The sequence below is a fragment of the Malaclemys terrapin genome, chromosome 3, assembly GCF_027887155.1.
Source record: "Malaclemys terrapin pileata isolate rMalTer1 chromosome 3, rMalTer1.hap1, whole genome shotgun sequence".
Classification (NCBI taxonomy): domain Eukaryota; kingdom Metazoa; phylum Chordata; order Testudines; family Emydidae; genus Malaclemys; species Malaclemys terrapin.
Genome location: NC_071507.1, coordinates 122,338,476 through 122,361,000, shown reverse-complemented (window position 1 = coordinate 122,361,000; position 22,525 = coordinate 122,338,476). Strand labels below are relative to the sequence as shown.

Sequence of the window (22,525 nt, the reverse complement as noted above, 5' to 3'; positions counted from 1 at the left end):
CATGTGTGAACATAAGGCAGTTTAGGAGCCTAAGACATATCTTACAGAAATGAGTTAGATCCTCCCTCACTCCACACAAAATGACCAGAGAAGGAGGAGGGGGTGCCCATCATATGAGTTTTAGCCTCGTGTTTAGAGCCCTCTCCTTAGAGGTGGGAGACCCCCTGGTCAAATCCTTTCTCTCCCTCTGGCAGAGAGGAGAATTGAACTTGACTCTCCCACATCCCAGGTGAGTGGTCTAACCCGTGGGCTGAAAGTTACAAGGTGGGTACCCCCTCCAGCTGGATTGTGGATGGGAGCTGCACTCTGGTAAATCTGCTCAGAGGCCACCCCCCAGAGTGGGCCATGCCTGCAATTTAGGCAGCTGAGTGCCTATCTTTCCCTGGTTCCTGGATTGCTTTGGGGCTTAGGGAGGAGATAAGCATCTGGGTGCCTAGAAGGAGCCCACATGCTCAGAGGCAGAAATATAGGCACCAAGGGAACTTTTACCCCTGAAAATTTAGGCATCAAGTGAGTTTAGGACAGTACCTACTGGGTTTAGCAAGAGTTTTGTGGATCGCAGTAAAGCCAAAACTGGGACTTAGGCACCTGGGCTCGAGACTTAGGCACCTAAGTCCCTTTGTGGATCTGGGCCAAAGTTCATTTGGCTTAGCTTCTAATAACTTTACTAATCAATGAAGCTAAGGCAAGGATAAGAATCAATGTCTTAACAACTACAGATAAGAGGAAAACAAAGGGCATGCCATTTCAATTTGTAAAGTCTACCATTGTTTGAGCCAGTATTCTGTATTATGCATTAGTGGAATGACATTAAAGTGAGACTTGCCAGCATTGAGATCTTTTAGACATTTATAAAAATTAGACTGAACAAAGCAATAGAAAATACCCTGTGAAGGATAGTCCTGTGTTAACGAGGGGCAGAGGGGAAGGGGCTAGACTAAGCTGACAGGTCTTTCCCATGTGTGAGAGACCAGTTTGAACAGAAGAGATTTTGCATTCTTTACTGGAGTTTAAACATTTTTATTATGTGCTTCATTGTAAAAGAGAAGAGTAAACATTAAAAGAATATCATGCCCCTTCTGGGCCAAACAAAAATATAACAGGGTTTCCTCTCAGCCAAAATCCAAATCAAAGGCAAGTGTGAGTATATTGGTATTGGGGAACAGTAAGGTGAGGAAAGCATACAAAGAACTTTCCACCCCTCATACAAAGGCAAGGACCAAGAGCTGCAATGGAAAGATCATGCTTCCTGGATCTTGCCCTGGCTTGTTATGGCTCCTCTCTGAGCCTAAAGATATAAGGCATTACTTGCTTCAGTCAAGTCTAAAGTATAGCTTATTCCTGCCAAATTCCACAGAACATCCCAAGCAGAGCCACCACCGTCCATGGGTTCTTCCCTCTCCGACATAGCCAAAATTCTTCACAGCACTCCCCTCTTCTATAGCATTCTGTGGGGAATTAACTCTCCACAGCTGGGCTAGTGCTTTGAACCTGCTACTCTGAACAGGCAAGTGTGGTTCATCTTGTAGCCAGAGAGATAATCTTTGTTGCCAACTTGTGGCATAAACTCTAGCTGCTGTGATTTTAAGAGAAGGCACGGTGAGTACTAACACTTTGCAAAGGGAGATAATTTTTTTTTAAGTAAATACTTAGTCATAGTTGTTAAGTGCCAGTGATAAAGCAGAATTTGTAAAGGTTGGTACCCTACCCAACAAAAATCTCCAAAAATTTCTGGGCTTAAATATGTCCCTCTTCCCGCTAGGAAACAAGTCTTGTCATCCCTTTACCCTACCACCCATTATTACTTTGATGCCAAGTGCAAAAAAACTTGCTACTGACCTCTGGGATATTCCAGGAGCAGCCACCAGGCCCAGTTCCCACCCAGGGTGTTCCTGAAGCAGGTAGCAGGCACTGCCCCTCACACTAGTTGTTTGATAGGCCTCAGGAACTGGAAATTTAGGAGAGCAGACCTGCCAAAAGAAGAGAATGGGCGATAGCCACTCCTATCATCTAAAGGAGAGCAGTCCTACCAGTTTCCCTTAAGAGGAAATTTCTACCACTGGAAGCCCCCAGTGGGGGATGTGGGCCTACAAAATATGCATACAAGTGGGAAGAAAGTTATCTGGCTGCCACCTGAGGGAGGTAGCAGGCTAATATGAGATGAAGAGGTTTCGGGCCTGCTCCAGGGGAGGGGTGATGGTGTGTGAGACCAAAAAATGGGTAGTGTGGTTTGGATGGAGGTGCCTCCATACATTCAGATAAGCATTGCAGTAATAATATATAATTATGTAATGTTTGTAAAGTGCTTTAAGATGATCAGATGAAAAACATTCTATCAGTGCAAAGTTTTATTATTTTTAATCCAGCGTCTTTGTTTTTGTATTATAGGAGAGTGTAAACAGAAAAGTCAAACTGGCCTTCTTTGTAATATTCATTTGATTTTACCCTTAGGGTTAGCATGTAACACTATAGTATCCTTCCTCTGAACAACAAATACCACCCAGCCAAATTCTGCAGTGCTTTCTCAGGACTGGATCCAACTTCCATGAGCTTTAGTGGAAGTTGTCCCATAAGAACAACTGTAGGATTACACTCATTTGTATAAATAATTGCAGTGCTTGCCTTTTAATCCCTATTCAAGATATTGGTTTTAAACTTTCATATATTTTTTAATTTTTTTCCTTGATATTTTATTGCTGATGTACAGAATGTTGAATACTTTGAGATGGGAGGTCCTAAAATATATAGATGTATTTGTAATTATATTTATGTCTTACTAATTATATACTCTTTTATTATTATTGGTTCTGGCCTTATGACACTTCTGCCCAAATGTCATGACTTACTCTAGTTCCTAGCAGTATGGCTGGGAATGAAACTGGGCCTTTTGGTTAAGAGTTTCCATAAAGATTAATCCCCTTATATTATTCTGTCTCACTTTAAATTTGAAAAATTCTGATGTTTAAATTTGTATTACACTAGGCCAGATGTGTTGTTAGCATCATCCCTAATACAGTTCCCCCCAAATTAAAGCAATTGAGACAGGCAAGAAATTGAGTGTTCTGTATATATTTAATGATTTATTTTAGTAATTCCTTACAAGACAGGGGAAAAGACCTGAGAGACCACTAAACAAAATATATTAGGGACCTAATCCAGCTTCTATTTAGGTCAGTGGAAACCTTTCAGAAAGCACAGTTGGTAACCTTTAAAAAAATACAGTATTACATACTGTGCACACACATGTTTATGTAATCCGTCTATATATTCAAACTCATTCATGTAGCCATAACTATAGCTATAATCCCTGACCCTCCAATACTTATGGATATGCTTAACTTTACTCCAACGGGACTGTTCGTGTGTTTAAAGTTAAGCATGTGCTTGAGTGTTTGAAGATAGGAGCTTGCAGATATATTTATTTATATGCATATAAATGTTTCTTTAAATCAAGTATGACCCCTTTCCCTCCCTCCCCCAGTAAAAGGGAAAATATCTCAGTCACACATATTTGGCTAATCAGAGTGATATTGGATTACATATTGTTTCACAATTTCTCCCATCTTCTGGGGGTAGGGGATATACACAACACACACAATTATTTCCTCACACACACACCCCAATATACGTGTTACCTGATCAAACAAAGACAGAGAAAATCTATAAACACTGTATGAACTGAAGCACAGCACATCGCTAAACTAGTTTTACAAGAGTACATTAATGTTTGCAAAACCCTCAATAAATGCCACTGTACATTATACTCAATGCTATAATGTTTATCTAAAGAGGGAAGTTCACTTCAAACAAGAGCTCTGCATTTAGTGCCTCACCTTTAATTGCAGATATAAGCAGACTAAAATATATTACACCACATTTCTGATACTAGGTATCAGCACAATATACTAGTTGCCAGTAGCTATCCCTCTCTCTTTCCCTGGCATGTGGCTTAGATCCTTTGTAGAAGGAATATTGTCTGTCACTATTAACCTATCAAAAGCACAATCACTGACTGAAACAGATAAAGTTGTTTGAATACTTCATTTAAAATCCCCAGTAATCACTCACGATTTGGATTAGACCAACATGCATTTGAAGTTATGGGCTGATAAGGGGGGGAAAAATCACTCTGATACTCCATTCTTGTGGGATCTGTAAGCATCCTGCTTCCTCTTCATAGAGCCATGAATAACATGCTGTAAAAGACACGTCTAGGGGACTTAACTAATGCTACAGAACACCTTCTGCTGCGTAGTTGCAGGCCCTGCTGTAGTTAATGGGGATTTTGGTTGTGTGTCTGAGGGTTGAATTTGGCCCAAAATGCCTATGGACTGAGAATCTAAGAGAGCTTCTCCTTTCTTTCTTCAAATTAAATTGTAACTTCAAAGATTTGGGTTTTGGCGCTATGTTTTGTTTGTTTTAATTTACGAATTTAATTAATTTACTTTCATTTGAGAACTACTCTGAGCAGGTTTAGCCAGCAAAGTGGTAAACAATCCGAGTTTAATAGGAGGAGACATCTCTAAAATAGTCAGGGCTTGGCTACACTGGCGCTTTACAGCGCTGCAACTTTCTCACTCAGGGGTGTGAAAAAACACCCCCCCGAGTGCAGCAAGTTACAACGCTGTAACGTGCCAGTGTAAACAGTGCCCCAGCACTGGTAGCCGCGCTCCCAGCACTGGTAGCTATGCCCCTCGTGGAGGTGGAGTATCTGCAGTGCTGGGAGAGCTCTCTCCCAGCACTGGTGTGCGACCACACTCACACTTCAAAGCGTTGCCGCGGGAGCACTCCCGTGGCAGCGCTTTGAAGTTTCGAATGTAGCCACGGCCTCAGTGTAGACTCAGCCCAGATGTGGCTTTATTTAACATCTGTATTATAGCAGGTCATATTACATAGCATGAACCTGTTTTCTTCTTTTAAACGTGGATCCTCTTTGTTAAAAGTGCTTTCTTCCCCTCATGGGCCTGCAATAATTAATTAAAGCTTTGTCCAGTGAGAAGTATTCTGAATCATAGAATCCTAGAATATCAGGGTTGGAAGGGACATCAGGAGGTCATCTAGTCCAACCCCCTGCTCAAAGCAGGACCTAAACCACAACTAAATCATGAAGTCCTAAGATATTTATTTTTATTGGTTGGAATGGAAAGAGGAGGTTACTCACCCTGTGCAGTAACTGACGTTCTTCGAGATGAGTGTCCCTGTGGGTGCTCCACTGTAGGTGCTGGTGCGTCCCTGCGCCTTCGCCCGGAGATTTTTACAGCAGTACTCATAGCGGCCACGCATGCTCAGAAGCTGCCCCCCCGGTGTGCCTCTAGGTTAATAGTACGCATGTGTGGCCGGTCTCCTCAGTTCCTTCTCTACCACGGAGGCCCCCAACTCCGAAGTAGAGGGGAGGAGGGTGGGTATTGGAGCACCCACAGGGACACTCATCTCGAAGAACGTCAGTTACTGCACAGGGTGAGTAACCTCCTCTTCTTCTTCGAGAGATGTCCCTGTGGGTGCTCCACTGTAGGTGACTTAAAAGCTGTGTATCTTAAGGAGGTAGGGACTTCGGATCTGGCAGGAACGCCGTTGAAAGTACCGCTCTGCCCAAGCGTATGTCAGAGAGAGGGCCTTGAGTAAGGGCATAATGTTTAACAAAAGTGTGGTCCGAGGACCAGGTGGCTGCTTTACAAATGTCAGCCAAGGGAACTTTGTGTAAGAACGCGACTGAGGCAGCCAGAGATCTAGTGGAGTGTGTTCTAATGCCGTCTGGAGGTGTAATCTCTTTCAAGTGATAGCGCAGTCGGATACACTGGGAGATCCAGTTCGAGAGTCTCTGGGTGGAAATAGGCGTGCCTTTAGAGCGGTCAGCGATAGAGACAAAAAGTCTGGAGGAAGCTCTAAAAGGTTTGGTTCTATCCAAATAAAATGACAAGGCTCTGCGTACATCTAGTGTATGCATGGAGGTTTCAAAGGAGTTCGCATGTGGTTTCGGAAAAAAAGTCGGTAGGTGTATGGGTTCATTAATATGGAATGACGAGTGGACCTTCGGAAGAAATTTGGGATGTAATCTGAGGGTAACCTTGTCTTTAAAAAATATCGTATATGGTGGGTGTGCCATGAGAGCTGCTATTTCTCCTGCCCGTCTAGCAGAAGTAATTGCCACCAGAAACGCTGTTTTCATCGAGAGGTGTAAGAGGGAGCATGTGGCTAGGGGTCAAAAGGTTGTTGAGTTAGGGCAGATAATACCAGATGAAGGTCCCACGGGGTGGTCGGTGGTTTAATGTCTGGATATAAGGTTTGTAGACCCTTGAGGAAACGCTTCGTAGTAGCGTGAGCAAAGACAGACGTATCATCAATTCTGTCGTGGAAAGTCGTAATAGCAGCTAAATGGACCCTGATGGAGCTGAAGGAAAGGCCAGATTGCTTAAGGCCCAAGAGATAGTCCAATATAAATGAAAGAGGTACCGAGGTAGGACAAAGATGTTGAGCAGAACACCAATGTGTGAACCGTTTCCACTTTTGAAGATAGGTCTTGCGAGTAGATAGCGTTCTACTATGTAGGAGTACCTCCTGAACTTGTTTGGAGCAATCTAATTCGCGTTGGGAGAACCACGTAGGAACCAGGCCTTGAGGTGAAGGATGGGCAGGTTGGGGTGGAGAAAACGGCCGTGCTGTTGAGATAGAAGGTTCGGAATAAGCGGTAGGGAGATTGGTGGTTGGATTGACATTCTGGTGAGGAAGGGAAACCATGGTTGTCTGGGCCACGATGGGGCAATGAGGATCACCTTGGCTCGATCCGTTCGTATTTTTATCAGGACCCTGTTGAGAACTGGTATCGGGGGAAACGCATAAAATAGGTTTTGGTGCCATGAGATCATGAATGCGTCCCCCAGGGAATGTTTGCCCAGTCCTGCTCTGGAGCAGAAATTGAGACATTTCTTGTTTTTTGCAGTTGCAAACAAGTCTACGGTTGGGTAACCCCAGGTGTTGAATACATCGTGAATGGTTTTCTCGTCTATCTCCCACTCGTGGTCCCATGGGAAGCGTCTGCTCAGTTCGTCTGCTGTGGTGTTCATGATTCCGGGAAGATAGGCTGCTGATACCCGGATGTTGTTCGCAATACACCAATTCCAGAGCTTCATAGCCTCTGTGCACAGCGAATGGGAACGAGCTCCGCCCTGCCTGTTCACGTAAAACATGCATGCAATGTTGTCCGTCATTATGCGTACGTGATGATGTTTGATTAGTGGCAGGAAGTGACGGCACGCGTTGCGAATGGCTCGAAGTTCTAGAATATTTATGTGCAGGGAGGTCTCGGTTGGTGACCATAGTCCCTGCACTGTGTGATGAGACATATGTGCACCCCACCCTGTCATAGATGCATCGGTGGTCAGAATGCGTGATGGAGCCTGTTGAAGAAACGGGACTCCAGAACAGAGGTTGGAGTGGACGGTCCACCAATGTAGCGAATCTTTGACTGGAGTAGGCAGGGAGAGAGTCTTGTTTAAAGAATGCATATTCGGTTTGTAAACTGTTGCCAGCCACGCTTGGAAGCACCTCATATGTAGGCGTGCATTCTGGACGACAAAAGTGCACGAGGCCATGTGACCTAGTAGTTGCAGGCAGTCTCGGGCAGTTACCTGAGGGCTGTTGCGAATAACTGTGGCCAGTTGGTGTATGGAATTGAAGCGATCGGGTGGGAGCGATGCTAGCCCCGTCCGAGAGTCGAGATCTGCGCCTATGAACTGCAGGTGCTGGGTGGGGCGTAATGTGGATTTGTCTCTGTTTATTTGTAGGCCGAGAGAAAGAAAGCACTCGACTGTGAGCCGTGTGAACCGGAGCGCCTCGTCGAATGTTGAAGCTTTGAGGAGGCAATCGTCGAGGTAAGGGAATATTACTACCCCTTGTCTCCTGAGGTGAGCAGTGACTACAGCTAGAAGTTTGGAAAAAGCACGGGGGGCTGTAGATAGTCCGAAGGGGAGTACCCTGTATTGGAAATGTGTGGAACCAAGGGTAAATCGGAGGAAACGTCTGTGGGCCGGATGTATAGTGACGTGGAAATAGGCATCTTGTAGGTCGAGGGCAGAAAACCAGTCGCCCTGCTCCAGCGCTGGGATTATGGTAGTGAGGGTCACCATCTTGAACTTTTGCTTTTTGATGAATCTGTTGAGCCGCCTGAGATCGAGGATCGGTCGCCATCCCCCATTTTTCTTCTCCGTTAAGAAATAATGGGAGTAAAAACCCTTCCCTCTGTGTCGCTCTGGCACGATTTCTACTGCTCCCAGATGAAGGAGATGTTGCACTTCTTGGAGGAGTAGCTGCTCGTGAGAAGGGTCCCTGAAGAGGGACGGGGAGGGTGGGTGGGTGGGAGGTAAGGAGAGGAAGGGGATGACGTATCCAATTGTAACTACCTCTAAGACCCACTTGTCGGAGGTAATCATCCTCCATTGTTGGAAAAAAGGTCGTAGGCGGTGTCCAAAGATTGGTGTGCCGGCTGAAGTGAGGGCGTTGCTTTCTAAACCCTCGACCAAGTCTTCAAATCTGCCTATTAGCTGGTGGGGGTTGAGGCGCCCCTGTAGAGTTTGGGCGACGTCGCTGGAATCTTGGTCATGGACGTTGCGGCTGTTGCTGTTCCTGCGGTCTATGGGAAGGTTGTGTAAATGCGGGATAACGTGGCCGGTGGTATGGTTGGTATCGATATTGTCGTCTTCTTGCCGTAGGTGCCTGGAGACCTAGAGACCGGAGGGTTGTTCTGGAGTCTTTCATTGAATGAAGCACTTCATTTGTGTTAGAAGCAAAGAGTTTGTCACCGTCGAAGGGAAGATCTTCAATTGTGTTCTGAACTTCGCGAGGAAAAAAGGAAGAGGAGAGCCATGAGCCCCGTCGCATGACTATCGCTGTAGCGGTAGATCTTGCCGCTGTGTTGGCTACATCGAGGGCTGCTTGGAGAGCGGTGCGTGAAATGGCTTGGCCCTCAGAAACAATAGCTCTGAACTGTTGCTTTCTTTGTTCTGGAATGTCATCAATAAAGTCCATTAACTTATTATAGTTTTTATGGTCGTATTTTGCCAGGACTGCAGTATAATTAGCTATACGAAATTGGAGGGTGGAGGATGCATAGACCTTGCGACCAAACAGGTCCAGTCGTTTGCTATCCTTGTTAGGTGGGGCAGAACGAGAATACTGTTGTCTAGCCCTCTGGTTCGCAGCGTCTACTACCAATGAGTTTGGTGCTGGGTGGGTAAAAAGGAATTCAGAGTCCTTTGGAGAAATAAAATACTTCTTGTCCGCTTGCTTGCAGGTAGGTAGGCTTGTCGCTGGAGCCAGCCAGATGGACTTAGCGGGTTCTAAAAGGGCTGCGTTAATTGGGAGTGCCACTCTGGAGGAAGAAGGGGGCTGTAGGATGTTCATTAGCTCATGCTGTTGTTCGGGAACCACGTCCAGGTTAATGTTCAGGTCACTAGCAACTCTCTTAAAGAGGTCCTGGAATTTTGTATATTCATCAGAGGGAGTGGGAGGAAGGGGAAGTAATGCTTCCTCAGGTGCTAACTCCGGGTCTGTTGGACCAGGAGAAGGGCTAGGTTTATCCTGGGAACGTGGCTGTGTTGCCAGGCGTCTCGTGTCACTAGCATATGCATTAGGGGACGGCGCTGGATCAGTGTTGCGCCTGGTCGAGTGGCCACGGGGCATGTGTTCCCGAGGGTATGATGCCCATGGTGTCCAGTATTGCCATGGTGGCGGGTAGGGCATAGGTGGTGCCATCCAGGGGTTCATCCCCCAAGGGGCAGGGTCCTGAGAGTGGGATGAGGTAGTATTTCCATAACCCTTATTGCTCTGGGTCCGGGGCTGGGAGTCATGATATGGGGAAAAAACTCCCTGTGGATCTGCTTCCTCCTCACTGGAGGAAAACTGCTCAGATCCTGACTCATGCATTGAAAAAGAATATGCATTCATGAGCGGAGACTGCAAGGTAGGTGATACTAGAAGATCAGCTGTCTGGGTAAAATGAGTGAATGAAGCTCCTGCGGGAGATGAAAGCTGAGCCGATAGAGGCTGCTGCACAAGAGCATTCCTGCGATCGGGGCTTCTGGCTGTGATCTGTGTGTCAGAATGCCCCGCAGGCGTCGGTGCCACGGTCGGTGCCGGGCGAGAAATGTCGGGCTGCCTCGGGTGAGGCGTGCTGTGGAATGTCGGCACCGTCTCATTCGCGGTGCCGAACGGTGCCGTCCCTGAGGCAGGCAACTGGAAGCCTGATGCCTCGGCACCGGAGCTTCTCGGCGGCGCTGAAGCCTCAGGCGGCTTTTGCGCTGTTCCGGAGGAGCCTGGCTCATGGAAATTGCTGAGGCGAGGGATCACAGGCAGAGAGATTGTGGATCTGCCTGGAGAGACTTTATGCCTCATAGTCTTGCTCGGTGAGGAAAGGTGCCCCTTCTTCATAGACTTCTTGAGCTTTTTTGAGGGGGGGGGCTGTGTCGGGTAGCGGAGCCGGCTTCAATGCCTGGGTCTGAAACTGACCCAATAGATTTTTGAAGCAGGAGCAGTTTGAGTTTAAGCTCCCTGTCTTTCCGTGCCCTGGAGCTGAGTTTAGAGCAGTGGGCACATTTTTGGGGAATGTGAGCTTCCCCCAAACATTTTATGCACTTTGAATGTCCGTCCGACAACGGGATAGCTTCCTTGCAGGTAGCGCAGCGTTTGAAACCTGTGGAGCCCGGCATAGCCGCGGCTGACAGAAAATTTTTTTTTTTTAACAGATGAACTGGGTAAGTAACTATACTAACAGAAAAAAACTGACAAGAACTGGTTACTAAAAGGTAAGAGTGAAGGATTTGCTAATGAGTCTGCTGAGCTCTGTCTCAGGCCGGGGACGGTTGAGAAGGAACTGAGGAGACCGGCCACGCATGCATACTATTAACCTAGAGGCACACCGGGGGGGCAGCTTCTGAGCATGCGTGGCCGCTATGAGTACTGCTGTAAAAATCTCCGGGCGAAGGCGCAGGGACGCACCAGCACCTACAGTGGAGCACCCACAGGGACATCTCTCGAAGAAGAACAAAATGCCTATTGTAGGATTGACAGAGAATTCTTACAACTAACTTCCACTGATCTAACATCTTAAACATGAAAGCATTTCTGAGGGGCCCAACTACAGAATGGCAGAACTACAAATACCATGGAGATTTCCAGTCCTAAATATTCAGAAATATGTACAGTATGCCAGAGATGAAAAATGAATAAGAAAATAAGTGCTTTATGGCATTATATAAAGATGCCAAAAAGTACTTTATCCCTTGTCTGGCTTCTTCCCATCCCTCAAAACAAAACAAAAGGTACATAAGAACATAAGAATAGCCATATTGGGTCAGATCAAAGGTCCATCCAGCCCAGTATCCTGTCTGCTGACAGTAGCCAATGCCAGGTACCCCAAAGGGAGTAAACCTAACAGGTAATGATCAAGTGATCTCTCTCCTGCCATCCCTCTCCACCCTCTGACAGACAGAAGCTAGGGACACCATTCCTTACCAATCCTGGCTAATAGCCATTAGAGGACTTAACCTACATGAATTTATCTAGTTCTCTTTTAAACCCTGTTATACTTCTAGCCTTCACAACCTCCTCAGGTAAGGAGTTCACTGTGCGCTGTGTGAAGAAGAACTTCCTTTTATTTGTTTTAACCCTGCTGCCCATTAATTTCATTTTGTGGCCCCTAGTTCTTGCATTATGGGAACAAGTAAATAACTTTTCCTTGTTCACTTTCTTCACACCACTCATGATTTCATATACCTCTATCATATCCCCCCCTAGTCTCCTCTTTTCCAAGCTGAAAAGTCCTAGCCTCTTTAATCTCTCCTCATAGGGGACCCATTCCAAACCCCTAATCATTTTAGTTGCCCTTCTCTGAACCTTTTCTAATGCCAGTATAGCTTTTTTGAGATGAGGAGACCATATCTGTACGCAGTATTCAAGATGTGGGCGTACCATGGATTAATATAAGGGCAATAAGATATTATCTGTCTTATTCTCTATCCCTTTTTTAATGATTCCTAACATCCTGTTTGCTTTTTTGACTGCTGCTGCACACTGCATGGATGTCTTCAGAGAACTATCCACGATGACTCCAAGATCTCTTTCCTGATTAGTTGTAGCTAAATTAGCCCCCATCATATTGTATGTATAGCTGGGATTATTTTTTCCAATGTGCATTACTTTACATTTATCCACATTAAATTTGCCATTTTGTTGTCCAAACTCTTAGTTTTGTGAGATCTTTTTGAAGTTCTTCACAGTCTGCTTTTGACTTAACTATCTTGAGCAGTTTGGTTTGCAGACAATTCTAAAGGAGCTCAGTGGTTTGAGCATTGGCCTGCTAAACCCAGGATTGTGAGTTCAATCCTTGAGGGGGCCACTTAGGGATGTGAGGCAAAAATCTGTCTGGGGATTGGTCCTGCTTTGAGCAGGGGGTTGGACTAGATGACCTCCTGAGGTCCCTTCCAACCCTGATATTCCGTGAAAAGGAAAAAATCCTGAATCCCTGACTGTATTATACATCATTCACTACAAGTCTGCAACTGCTAAAGAAAATACTATAAATAAAATATTAAATGAAAAAAAAGCATGCCTTCAGTGTTACAGTTGCACAAAAGACCCAAAAGTTGTTCCTCTATGGGGTCTTCCTCGTCTTCAGTGAAGTACTTCCTGACTTCAGGAATGCTGGTGTCCCTGTCCAGAAGGAAGTTTCAGCATATCCAGTCCATCAAAGGATACTGTGGGGGAGATCCCTCTTGCCAACTAGAGGATTCTTAGGAGTCAGGGACCTCTTGCCTATCTAGCAAAGGATCCTGTGGGTGGGTGCCCCTTCTGCCAGGTTCCAACCACAAGCTCCCCAGCACAGTGTTCTGTGCTGGAGGGCTTCCTGCCAGAGTGGAGGTGTTGGCAGCAAAAGACACCCCGCCCCCCCCCCCCGAAACAGTCATTTCCTGGGTGGCAGGAGGGCCACCCCTCAGCAGAGCTCCGTAGTGATACTAGAGACTGCAGAGCCAGGGATTCTATGCCTGGATCTGTTCTACTTGGTGACTAATCTGGTCCTGCTGTCATCAGCTGTGCTGGCTCCACTTCAGAACCAAAGTCCAGAGCCAGCAGAGCCAAAGAAAGAGTGGAAAGGAAATACAGGCAGCAGCAGTCTGTAGTCTAGAGGAGTTAGAACATGTTTCCATTTACTGTGCACATTGTGAGCCAGTGTCACTAAACAGAGAGGGAAACAAAACCAGGAGGAGGGTGGCCAGAAAATTGTGGGCTCAAAGACAAAAAGTCCTGTAATTTCCCATACTCGCATTTTCCAGCTCGTTGTTGACTTTAAATACATCTATTAAGAGCTGCTAGGCCACTACCCTGCCACGAGACTGAAGTAGCACCATGGAAAATCTCACTGACTCATGCACTGGAAGAAGGTGGCGCATCTCAGAAAGCTAGTTCAGCACTGTGGATTCCTGACTCAGCAGCAGCTGGAAGAGATATAAGAGGAACTTGAATCATCTGTGAAACCAAGCTCTTGGCCACTTGTGATAATTAAAGATCCCAGGGCACTTTTCACAAGAGGAGGGGTATTACCCACAGTGTCTTGGCCAAATTCCAAAGCAGGTAGATACAAAGTGCGTAACTAAATATTCGCTGAAGTTTCCACCATATTATACAGTGCATACCCTAAATTATTATATAGAGTTGCTGTCTCTCACCCAAGAATTGGCTGCAGTGATTGCTTTACCTACCTCACAGGCAAGTTGTGAAGCTTAGTTAACTAATGTCTGCAAAGTGCTTTGCCACCATCAGACAAAAACCTGTAGTAAAAAAGTAAACAAAGACCAAAAAATGAGTAGGAAAATGAGATGTGGAGGGAAGAGAAAAGTGAAGAGTGCAAGCAGAAAATTTCCTCACCTGTCTGCATGTCTCTGACCATCCCTATGTTTGGAAAAGATACCTGAAATATGCCAAAATAATTGGCATTGACACTAATTCCAAAAAAAGGACCCTGATGCTGATCTCATGTAGGCTAGTTTTACTAGTTATCTCCATATACTTTAGTGGGTTATTCCTGATTTAAGTGAGATCAGAACCAGGCTCAAAGGGCTCAGTGTAAAGATGAGTCCAATCAGGAACATAGATTCTGAACCCCCTGACACTTTGGACCCTGATTAGGATTTGAACCAGAACACCATAACCCAAACTCCTTGAACCCTGAGGACTTTCAGATCCAAATCCAGACTTTGTGGCTTTATTCCATCTCAGGTGAAGAAGTATATGAAGCCAAACATAGCTGCTTAATCAGGTTTATAGTTTACATCCCAAATCCATAAATTTGGGATGTAAACACCAGCTGGGCTGGATTCATCTAAATGTCTTCCTGCTAGGAGCACACCATCCTAAGCCCAGAGGGGTTTTATGGGGGAATTGGCGAGCACTGTATCCAGACTTAGAGCAAAATTCTCCTCTTAGGTTTACACAGCAGAGCTCAGCTCCCATATTCTGCTCTCCCTACTGGCACAGAACACACATACTGGGGTCTGGTCTACACTAGAACGTTACGTCGACCAGATATGTTGCTCAGGAGTATGAAAAATCCACACCCCTGAGTGGCGTAGTTAAACCAACCTAATCCCTGGCATAGACAATGCTACATGGACAGAAGAATTCTTCCCTTGACCTAGCTTCCGCCTTCTGGGGAGATGGATTTCCCACACAAACAGGAGAACCATTTCTGTCAGCATAGGTAATGAGAGTATCTACACTGAAGCCGCACAGCAGCACAGCTGCAGCTATGCCACTGTAGCATTTGAAGTGTAGGCACGCCCTAGGAGAGAAGAATAACCGAGTCAAGATTTGGCATGTGGCTCTAACATGTGATTCCATAGCAGCAAGGTGGAGTCTAAACAAGTACGTAGATGAATGAGGGCCCTGGTCCTCCATAGAAGGGCCCATCAATTCACACAAGACATTTTTTAATGAGTAACAGTGACCACTATTTTTCCTGCATCTGCACAACAGTAATTAAAAAGCAGCAGCAGAAGTAAGCTGGTTTTATAAATATCTAGCTCTTCAGCTACTGCTCCTACTTCTCCTTTCTTTCCCTAGCCCTCTTCTTTCAGACACCTTTTCAAATTGTTTTATTATTCAAAAAAAGCTGAAGTTTTATGATATATTGAAGGGATATGTAGGAAAGGATATGATCCAAGTAGAGCAGTTAACCAAGCATTAACGGTAACATTTGAGAAATGGCCCCTTATTGTAAAACCAACACCTTAATCAATGTAATGGACAAGAATTTACAGCATGTATATGAAGATGGGTAGTTAAAGCGAGACCTTAGCATTAATGTCTTTACCTCTGAGACAACATACTTTATGTGCCAGCAATGATGCTCTGTTTGCTATAGTATCTCCTTGTTCTTTCTATTGAAGAGTACTGCAAATAGTCACAAACAATTCTGCATAATCAGTTCACGAGTTACTGTAGACTTGCTTTTAGAGAAGATGGGCCCGTTCCCCCAAGAAGGAGTCAGCACCTCTGTATTAATGCACACATCAGCTTGAATTTTCATAATTGCACATGCATAATCTGTGGTACCTGCACATAAATTATGGACACCTGGGCTATTATATATCATACTTTCTCACGTCTGCTCCTTCCTTGCAGCATGGGGGCATAATAAATTATACATGTTATTTCCCACTTTAACCATTACGCATGGATGTGTGCTACCCTTGAGGGGAGGGCTATGTCTGAGAGTTTCCACTATGGCCCCTAGGGGATTCCTACACATGATATTATAAAGAACAATGCAAACACATGAGTGCAATACAGCAATGGGCTCCAGTTGCAAAATTCAAATCCAAATCTGGATTTCAAACACCGCAAATTTTGTGGCCAATCAGAGTTTGGATCAGCCAGTTTAGCAGGTGCTGACTTCGGTAATCATGCCTAGTGGTTGAAGCGTAGGTCACAGAAAGGAATTGGGTTGGGCCAAGGGTGGCACTGGAATTGAGACCCAAGGACAGGCTGGGGTCAAAACTGAGATCAGAAGTCCACTGATAAACCAGAATCAGAACCATAGCCAGAGTCCAGGTGTAGGCCAGAGGTCAAAGCTGAGTAGTCAGAGTCTGAGGGTTTGGGAAGGATCAGTAAGTGGAGGCAAGGCTGGAGTGCGTTGGTGATGGGGCTGGAGCGAGGCTGGAGTAGGGTAGGGACGATACTGTGACAGGGCTCAGGCAAGGCTGGGGAAGGAGCAGACTGGGAGTCTCAAGAGTCTGTTGCGTGGTGAGGCAACAGGAGAGTTCCTTGTGCTGTTACTCAGACTGATCTGCAGCTTGGTGGGATTGTGAAAGTACCTGACCCCGGGGCGGTCATCTGACCCAAGCTCTGCTTAGCAATAGGTTGCTGATGCATGCCTGAGGGCGGAGCCACTGCAGGCTCTGGTGGAGCGGTAAGTCAGTGCAGCTAGGTTGTTGCTACCTGAGAGCTGACTGACCACAGCACCTATCAAATCACCAGGGAAGGGTGGGCATCCCCCAGCTGAAGGGGAGGAGCCACTGGACCCAGGCATCAAATGATCATTGGGGACAACTAATGAAAAAACAGGGATGGGAGTGAGGGTCACAGAGTCAAAATCAGGGATCCAGAGGAGGACATCAAGCAGAGAACTACTGCTTCTCAAAGGCAGACTCACCACAGCAGCTGAGCAAGCAGCCTTGGTTTGGCTGTGAGTTTGCCTCACATCAGTAAAAAGACCAGGACAAGTGGCAAAATTCCAGTATGGAACTGGATTTGAATTCTGAACCACCAGCAATGTTTGAGGATCAATGAAGCAAAGGTTTTGCTTCAAGTCTCTCTCTAGCAGAACATATACTCTCCACATACAACCTTTCACCAGTAGTACCCACACACCCTCAACATACAAATGGAGTGGATTTGTGGGTACTTGGATTAAAGGAAAATATTGGTTTTGAGATGAGGAGGAGAAGAAGCATCTCCATCCATTCTGCTTATGCTGATGGTGCTCATGCAACCAGTTTCTACTGGTTCCAAGCTCTCTACTCTTAGACCAGGGGTCAGCAACGTTCGGCACGCGGCTCACCAGGGTAAGCACCTTAGCGGGCTGGACCAGTTTATTTACCTGCTGACGCGGCAGGTTCGGCCGATTGCGGCCCCCACTGGCTGCGGTTCGCCGTCTCGGGCCAATGGGGGCGGCGGGAAGCGGCGCAGGCTAGGGATGAGCTTGCTGCGGCTTCCTGCCGCCCCCATTGGCCCGGGACGGCGAACCGCGGCCAGTGGGGGCCGCGATCGGCCGAACCTGCCGCGTCTGCAGGTAAATAAACTGGCCCGGCCCGCTAGGGTGCTTACCCTGGTGAGCCGCGTGCCAAATGTTGCCAAGCCCTGTCTTAGACAAAACTCACTTTTCTGTAACTTCGCACCAACAAAGAAATGGAACTGTTGCTGAATATATCAATATATGGTGTCTGCCAAATACCCTTTGGCATGGGAGCTTGTGAGGAGACTCTGAAAATAGACATGAATGCAGAATATGTTCCTGTCCTCCAGGGCAGGAACCATCTTTCACTTTGTGTTTTGTACAATGTCAAGCACACTGTCAATCCTTAACAAGTAGTGAACAATAATAGTATTTCTGCAATAATATCAGACATTGAGGATGGAAACAGTAACAAGCCCTGATTCAGAAAAGCATTTAAGCACATGCTTAAATCCATAACTACTCAGAACAGCACTTGGGTGCTTGGGATTTAAGCACATGCTTGAAGTTGATTTTGAATCATTTCAACATTGAGGGTATGTCTGTATGGGAACAAAAAACCTGCGGCTGGCCTGGGGCTGAAAAATTGCTGTATAAACATTTGGGCTTGTGCTGGAACCTGAGCTGTGGGACCCTGAGAGTTTGAGAACCGCGGCACAGGACTGTGACCAAAGACTCAGCAATGATCAGTGTCAGCTTGTCACTTTTGGGCCAGATCATCCCCTTCCCCAGCAATATTTGTGGAAGTTGGTCTGGGTAGCTGGAGAGTGAGAAATCCATGAGGATCCAGGCCCTTGCAAAGCTTTTCTAGGAAGCTGTAAATGGGGCAGAGGTTGCTCCCTGCATAATGCCAGTGGTTCCATGCAGAAAAACCAAAGAAGTCACCACTTTCCATGTCCTCTCTGTCAGTTGGAGACACAGCGTCAGTGAATCCCCAACAGCAGCTACCCTTGAAGAGTCCCTTTTAGATGGTTTCCTCCACTGTTAAGTGAGAGGAGGAGCACAAAATAGTTAAATGCAACCCAAAATGTAGTTGACACTTTTGAGAACATAGCCAATATATCTTGCCCACGACCACAGCAAGTCAGCAACCTGAGAATTCTAACTCGCAGTCCAAAGTGCAGTGCACAAGGTCAAACAGTGTGCCTAATGAATCATAAAACCACTGTGCCAACCAGAAAAGTTTGCTGATACAGCCAGGAGATCACGTTTAAAATGAAAGACTGGAGCTGGAGCTTATTGTTCAGTGATGATACACTGCTATTAGGCCCTCTGAAAAATACCTACTTGGTGTTTGGGTACGTCTGCTAGACAACTGGGACCAAACAGAGTAAAAGCCAGTATGTTTTCTAAGACTGTTTACAGCAAGAAATGGCTGATCATAATGCTGGAGATTGAGAGACATTTTGACTGGGGTAATTCAAAGGCGCCCAGTTTTACAATCTGTTTAGTTGCACCACTTAAACTCAAGGGGCATTAGCTGTCAGGAAAGCAAGCAAGCAGGACTCTTTGCAGGTTTGCTGGCCTTCTACTTCCAGCACAGCCTGTGTCAGAGAAAGCTTGTGTCAGCTTTCCTTTTGAGTTGGAGTTAACTGGCCCTGTTACTCAGAGATGTTTGTGTTGTGTCTATGTGTAAATATTTTAAAATACCCTGTTCATTCCGATGCTCACATCTCAGCTCTAGTCTCCTGGCAATAGCACCTCACGTGTAGTCCAAGCAGCAGATGCAAAGTCCCCAAGCTTTAAAATAAAAATCAGAAACAGGGATTATTAGAGAAACGGTCTTGGTGTGTGACACAGGAGTATTCAAGTTCACAGATTACAACTACTGAGCTGATAATAATTAGTTTAATTTTCACAGGGAGTCAGACTTGCCTGGCATTGGGTCCATGGCCAGCAATGGACATTCTGAGGTGCTGGGTGTGAGAGTTAAAACCAGTGGTGCAATACAGCGGTATGGTACGCCAGTACCACCAGCACCAGTAAGATATTTATAGCCGGTACACCGTACAGAAAGACACAGAAGGAGCAGGAGGTGGGGCCACCGGGCGGCTCGACATTGGCAGCGCCTCCGGTGTGACTGTACCGCCCCCCAGCCCACCCCCAGCCCTTCCATGCAGCTGCATGTCCTCTCTGTACAGCAGTCCCGCTGGAGGACAGGGCTGGAGGTGGGGCTAGGGGCAGTACAGCCATGCCAGAGGAGCTGCCGGTGTGGGGCCGTGCTCCCCTCTCCGCTGCGGTTCTGGAGAGCCCTGTGGTTCAGAAGTCTCTGACGCAGTGGAGGAGGACAGAGCCCGCCCCACAGGTAATGTGGGATGGATCATGGCGAGGGGACAGGGAGAGCGCGGAGGCCCCAGGCTGGGGGCAGGGAGGACTCACGTGGGGGTTCCCCCCTTTGTGTCCCTCCCATGAGTGCAGCGTACTGGTAAGAAATGAAATCTACTTGCACCACCTGGTTAAAACTCATACAAATTAGCCAGTCAACTGCAGGAATAGAAGTATAAAACCCATTAACACTTGATCCTTTCACACCAAGAGGGACTTCGGTTAAATCAGTGTCAAGAAGTTGAATATTTTTTACTTTGATTTTAAAAGGATATTTTTTCTTACTAAAAAGAATTCCAGAATGATAGGAAAAAAACAAAAGAAGCCCTCCCCCCCCCCGCCCAAAAAAAAAAAAATAGAACCAATGCACACCATTATTTTGCCTCAGTCATTCTGGTCTTATTCTGCAATGCTGGAATTCCGTCTAAAATTTCCTTCATTTAACTTGCTTCTACTGGTGTTTGACAACTACTTCCACTGAAGTTTTCCTTACTGACTGTACTGTAACACACTTAGGAATGGATCCAGAGGTGAATCAAAGACTTTGTCTACACTAAGCAGGTTTGGCAATGAATCTATGTCAGCAAAACCCTATAATGTAGATAGATACAGTTCTATTGGTATAAAAGTGCTTATGCCAAGATAGCTTTTTGCAGGTCAGGCTGACTTTCCAATGCATTTTAATGACACAGGGATTTGCCTGTTACTCAGTGTCTAATAGGAATAAAGTTATTTACAGGTTTATTAAGAGATAAACATTTTTGGATCTTAAATTTCTTAAATTTCTTGTGTGCAGGAAGTTGGTCCAAAGTGTGGAAGAGGGAGGGTATCAGTCATAGAGAGCACTTTAGAACTAGAATTTTCTATGGCCCTAGGTTGTGTAACATGTCTCAGTTGTTGACTAAACTTTGGCCATGAAGTATGAAGGGTTTGGGTTTTTTTGCTAGTGAGTAACAGGGAATCATCTGATTAAACCTACTTAATATATTTTTGTTTGTTTGTTGGCATCCTTTCATCTGCGAGAGATGGTGGGAATTGCAGCCTATGATGCACAAGTGACCAGCGAGCTTTTGCGAACAGGGGCTGCTAACAGGGAGTTTCGCAAGGGAGTTTGGAAAGAGAGTGGGAAGGGAGCAAGGGTCCCTTGCCGGTTCTATCTGTTTTCCCTTTATTCCCCTTAAAACCTATAAACCAACTACATTCAAAACTTCTTGCTTAAACAACCCTTGCAGCGGACAGGGGGCTGCAGACAGGGGAGTTTGAGATGAAGTTTGACAGAAGGAGGCTTATGATGGTTAGGATAGGAAGACCCGCAACACCTGTGCCAGCACTGCTTCTGTCTCCTCCACTTGCACCTGTAGCCAGACAGAGCGCCTGAGCATGGATGCTTCTACCCAGATCCTGGTGTGGTTTTTGCAGAGACTGTAACTTGCAATTTCCACTTACTGATATCCAGGCTGGGGGGACCATCCAATGTGAAAGGTGCCTGCTGGTGGAATCTCTCAGGCAGCAGGTGGGAGAGCTACAGGAGGAGGTGGCTAGGTTGAGGAGCATCCGAATCCATGACCAATTCCTGGACAGTGTCCATGTGGAGACAGCTGAGGTAGCTGTCCCAGTACACAGGACTGCTGATACACCACTGGTGGTGGAGGAGATGGCTCAGAGTGGACACTGGCAGGTGGTTACTTCTGACTCCACCCCTGCTCCGAACCCTCCCGCCGTGGTAATAGGTAACTGTTATGCTCTTCTTGATACAGGAGAGAAGGAATCACCCCCTGCAGTAAAGGAGGAGAAGCCTCGTACCCCTAAGGCTGGGAGGTCTGCTTCCACCACTGCGAATAGGAAACGTGGTGGTCGGAGACTCTGCTGAGGGGGACGGAGGCGCCCATCTGTCGCCCTGACATTTCATCTTGGGAGGTATGCTGCCTGCCGGGGGCCCAAATCTGAAATGTTACGGAGGCATTGTCGAGGATTATCCAGCCCTCTGACTACTACCCCATGCTACTCATCCATGTGGGCACAAATGATACTGCGAGGTGTGACACTGAGCGGATCAAGAGTGACTACAGGGCTCTGGGAGTACGGGTGAAGGAGTTTGGAGCGCAGGTGGTATTCTCTTCGATTCTTCAAAGGTAGGGGCCCGGGCAGAGACAGATGCATCATGGAGGTGAATGCCTGGCTGCGAAGATGGTGTCGCCAGGAGGGCTTTGGCTTCCTCGACCACGGGATGCTATTCGAGGAAGGACTGCTAGGCAGAGATGGCGTTCACCTTTCGAGGAGGGGAAAGACCCTATCTGAGCACAGACTGGCTAACCTAGTGAGGAGGGCTTTAAACTAGGTTCGACGGGGACAGGTGAGCAAAGCCCACAGGTAAGTGGGGAACATGGAGACCTGGGAGATGGGTCGGAAACAAGAGGGAGCGTGGGCTATAATGGCAGAGAGAAAGGAGGGTCAGGGCAAAACTGGGAGACAAGATCGAACCAGTATCTTAGATGTCTATATACAAATGCAAGAAGTATGGGTAGTAAGCAGGAAGAACTGGAAGTGCTAATAAATAAATACAACTATGACATTGTTGGCATTACTGAAACTTGGTGGGATAATACACATGATTGGAATGTTGGTGTGGATGGGTACAGCTTGCTCAGGAAGGATAGATGGGGGAAAAGGGAGGAGGTGTTGCCTTATATATTAAAAATGTACACACTTGGACTGAGGTGGAGATGGACATAAGAGACGGAAGTGTTGAGAGTCTCTGGGTTAGACTAAAAGGGGTAAAAAACAAGGGTGATGTCATGCTAGGAGTCTACTACAAGCCACCTAACCAGGTGGAAGAGGTGGATGAGGCTTTTTTTAAACAACTAACAAAATCATCCAAAGCCCAAGATTTGGTAGTGATGGGGGACTTCAACTATCCAA

The 22,525-nt window shown here is 46.4% G+C and overlaps 1 long non-coding RNA gene across 6 annotated transcripts in view; it reads right to left on the bottom strand.

Annotated features, from left to right (window-relative positions):
- Positions 1–22,525, bottom strand: part of LOC128833552 (uncharacterized) — a 174,211-nt gene that overhangs the window by 66,222 nt on the left and 85,464 nt on the right. For 3 of the 6 annotated variants that reach the window (XR_008444270.1, XR_008444273.1, XR_008444272.1), the window contains exon 2: positions 18,932–19,021. The exons of 1 other annotated variant lie outside the window; for it this stretch is intronic. This is a non-coding gene — a long non-coding RNA (uncharacterized LOC128833552). The remainder of the gene's footprint in view (positions 1–18,931; positions 19,022–22,525) is intronic. 2 more of the 6 variants (XR_008444271.1, XR_008444275.1) reach the window with 1 other exon arrangement.